Source organism: Hippocampus bargibanti, linkage group LG01 (assembly GCF_051943395.1).
Source record: "Hippocampus bargibanti isolate YZ-2025 linkage group LG01, ASM5194339v1, whole genome shotgun sequence".
Classification (NCBI taxonomy): Eukaryota; Metazoa; Chordata; class Actinopteri; order Syngnathiformes; family Syngnathidae; genus Hippocampus; species Hippocampus bargibanti.
The window spans coordinates 8,781,638-8,786,106 of record NC_142734.1 but is presented as its reverse complement, the minus strand read 5'-3'; positions in this window follow the sequence as shown (position 1 = coordinate 8,786,106).

The following is a 4,469-nucleotide window of genomic DNA, read 5'->3' as shown; positions in this document are numbered from 1 at the left end:
TGTAGCTGGAATGGATTTGACCATCAGAAGCAACTTTTCTTGCCTTCTTTAAAACACAGACCCAATAGTCACACAGTATATATTTATTCTCTTCCTCTCCCCTATTCGCAGGAGAGGTAATAAAAGTTAACGGTTTGCGTTCTTGTAAAGAGTTTGAGGTAGTGACACTGGTGACTCTTGGAAATACTGTGTGTGAAATGTGTTCACTTTGTCTTGCAGTCAAAAAGAGAAATGAGCATGGTTGTCTTGAATGAAAACAAGAGAAGGAGCGCCGAAAGTGAGATAGTGAGTGAGGAATTTGCCTTAGAGGAAAATGGAAAAAAAATAAAGGTATGCAAGTTTGCCTGTCACTTATCACATTTATTTATCACATTTCAGCACATATTGCAACATTCTACTATTCACCTTTTGCGAATAAAATTAATCATGTTGTGTATGCGAATGTGTTTAAAAAAAAAGGATAATAATAATTCTTGCTCCTGATGTGACCTACGAAAAGGGCAAGTGGATAAGATCCAGGTCAAAGCAGGAGGTTTATCCACGTGGGGTGACTGGGAGGAAAAGGCAGTGCACTGACCTGAGGGGAAGCACCTCCCCAAGGCTCCATGGGTGGGAAGATTTACTGGAGTCCTAATCACAGGCCGGCACTTTGCCTGCATGTTCACGTACCAATGGGAGCGCAGTTGTCACCTACACTTCCATTTTGACAACCTGTTGTGTCAGACATTTTCGGCATGCGGGACTTCTTCACACCACAAATGTTGTTTTCGTCTTTCGGCATCTCGAGATTAGGATTGTGTTTAGAAAACTGCGACATGTAAAGTCTCTGGTGTGCAGAGTTTACCACATATTGAAGCAAGGAGCATTGATTCATTCTGCTTGTGAGCATGAACCAAACCTAATCGAGTAAATTTCTTTTGGAATAGAAATTGAAGTGAAACTAAAACTATATTGTAGGATGAATTCTATTGAGTTGTTGTTTTTCTCATAGCGAATGTGTGATTGAACTACGCATCCCAAAAGCAGGAGAAGATAAATCATCATTCAGTTGGGTATAGACATTGGATTGGATTGGATTGGATATGCCTTTATTAGTCTCGCAGTGGAGAAATGCAAGGTTTTAAGAGGTTGCATTGCAAAGGTGTTGAAAACCTGGCGACCTTTCCTCAAGTTTCTTACAAACTCATTGATCCGGTTAAGATGCTTGGTTCATCATTGCGTCGAGTCAAAATTCATGAGTCACAGATTGCACCCCTTCCAACATGATGAAGTAGTCTGCATCGAGGCTGACTTCTCATCTCATCTCATCTCATCTCATTTTCCGTACCGCTTATTCCTCATTAGGGTCGCGGGGGTTGCTGGAGCCTATCTCAGCTGTCTTCGGGCACGAGGCGGGGGACACCCCGAATTGGTTGCCAGCCAATCACAGGGCACACAAAGACATACAACAGTCACTCTCACACTCACACCCAGGGACAATTTGGAGTGGTCAATCTGCTTGACATGCATGTTTTTGGAGTGTGGGAGGAAACCGGAGGACCCGGAGAAAACCCACGCGGGTCCGGGGAGAACATGCAAACAAACTCCACACATGGAGGCCGGACCGGGACGCGAACCCGCGACCTCTGCACTGTGAAGCCGGTGTGCTAACCACTCGACTACCGGGCCGCCCGAGGCTGACTTGATAGCGAAAAATAAATTTCCAAAACAAATCTGTGTGAAGAATGTTTGCCAATTTTTATTCTGGAAAAGGGTTTTTACATTGATTACTGTGACCAAAACTGAAGAAAAAAAAATACAGTGGTGGGCTGCCAGGGCCTGCAAGGCCTGCTCTTCTGGCTTAAAAATATCTGAATCACAGACTGGTGTAAATTATTATTTTGTCCATAAATTCTTATGACATAATTCCATCTTCCATCTTCCATTCGTTACTTTTCCCCTGTTGCGCTACGTCCAGACGTGTATTTTTTAACCAGCATTTAATCAGTCATATTCCAGTCACATTTCAGCCATCATTTGTTACCTGGGTCATAAATCTACCTGGACGCCTTCACAATCAGTTCTGCAGGCTCTGTCGCATCAAATGTGTTGATGAAACTGTTGATCTAAGCAATCAGATTTCGAGTTGGCAATCCAAAAGGGGTTCCAGTGCCTTCTTGCAGACACTGGTCAACCTCAGTGTTTTCACAAACTATGATTGGCTATAGTCACATTATTGGCCAGTCATTAGCCAATCATAGTATCACAAGCCGCTAGTGACGAGGGAGTAATGGCCAAAGCTAGCATACTGTATCTGTAGCTAGCTGCATAAGCAAATACAGTGATACCTTGGCTTACGAACTTAATTGGATCCCAGACAGAATGTGTAAGGCAAAAAGTGTGTGTCCCAAAAATAAATTTCCCAGAGGAAACCATTAAAATGAGAATAATCCGTTCCCAGTTCCCCATAAAACATAATTTTCTACGTTTCTAAGCCTTAAAACTACACAAAATATACCTTATTTTATGTATAATAAATGAGCTATGGTATTATAATTAAAAAAATAACTGAACTGTACAATGAAGTCGTTTTATTTACCTTTGTGATGGTCGTTGATGGCTTAATGGAATGGAGTGGCCAGTTTCATCAGCATTAAACACTTGATGAGGAACGTAGCCTTCTTCTTTTATCATCTTGAGGACTGATCCCTTGGAGGTGCTTTCTCTGTGATAATTTTAGCTTTTCCCTCATCAATTGTGTTCTGTTTAGCTGGGTTTATAGCTTTTTGCATCAAGTGGACAGATGGCGTGTGCGAATTATTTGTGGAGCATGATTGATGGGATATTTAAACTTCCTGTCTGCTGGTCTGCTTTTGAACTCTCACAGTTGAAACGAGTCCAAATTTTACTGTTTTCTATCCATTTTCTCACCATTTCACTTTTTTTTTCACTTTTGTTTTTTTGTTTCAAGGTGTGTCTCCCTTTCGTGTGTGTGTGTTTTCTCACTCTCTGTCGTTTGCTTTTCTCTTTAATATTTAACACCCCCCCCCCCCCTCCTCACTGCTGCGTTCTTGACCAATCATGTGGCTTTAACCGAAGACCCCATACAACAATACAACTGACGCATAATTTAAATAAAATATGCACTGTTTGTCGGAACATGGCATTTAGTTGATGAGCCATGGGGATAAATGGCGATGTAGTTTGGGATGAATACATATGTAGTGAAGAACAGATGTATGGGCAATTAATATTTGTCCCTCCAGTCTTACTCCCAGAAACACACCTTTTGTCCATGACATCTCGGTAGGCTGTCTAGGCAGCAATGGAATGCTAGTTCAGGTGTCCGCGCCGCCTGTTTGATCCTGACTGATCGGACGTAAGCGAGGTAACCATCATCTCCAGGTTCCTTTTCTAGGTCAACAATGCTACCTACATTTAAAGCAGATTCTTTACTTACAGACAGTTTTTTTTTCGGCGTGTAACGTTATAATGGGGGTCATAAAAGTTGAATCGGCCGGGTGAGATGTGAACGGCTCTTTAATCTCCTCGGAATGACATCAGATGATCAATGTTAGAACGGAACATGTTGCTTGGTTACTTCCCCACACATTTGCTGCTGATCCCTGAAGCTGTGATTGAAAAAAGTGGCTTCTCAATTTAAGCTCTGAAATTTCACAATAATCAGCAAATGAATTTGCAAGATGCAACAGGTACTGCTTTGCTTTCATGACTGTCTGCATACCATTGTGACCGCAGTCTAACTATTACTCTCTTTATCTTTGTACCCTGCGGCACCAGTTTAGAACACGCTCTGTTCTTCTTCCAAAAAAAGGGGGAAGGAAAAAAATCTCTCTTGTGGAAAACTGTCGAAATATGTACATTAGTTGGTGTTTAAGCTCCACAGCCAGGGCCTTGAGTGATTTTTTTTTCACAGACCATCACATTAACACACACACCACAAAAGATGTTAAGAGCATGTCTGATCTGTTGGTCAGCTTTTTTGGGGGATCTGCTTGATGAGATGACTGTGTGTATATTTGACATGAATTCCAGTGTACGTGGTGAGCAGGTTCACTCACACTGACATCAGACTGATTATATTCTTATCCCCAAAACAAAAGCAGCAATCAACAGCAATCATGCCCTCCCAAATTCTTCAAGAGATGTTGATTTGCTGCTATTTCTGTTTAATCGTCAAACTCGTCATCAATGTACAAACTTATGACTCACAAGCGACACACCCAGATAATGGTGTCTCAAAATTTCCCTGGTACTTCGTAACTCCTGCCAAGTAACCTTGGGAAGTGTTCGGGTCACCGTTTGTACTTGGAGCACAGTGAAGGTATTTCCTTCTCCATTCTCCAAAACAACTTCACCTGACATGTTGTCATTTTTCTGACTGATGCAATGAAGCGTCAATGCACGGGGGGTTGAAACAATGATAACGCAAAGGTTTTGACAGGGGATGCACGGTGAGTCCTGTCAGA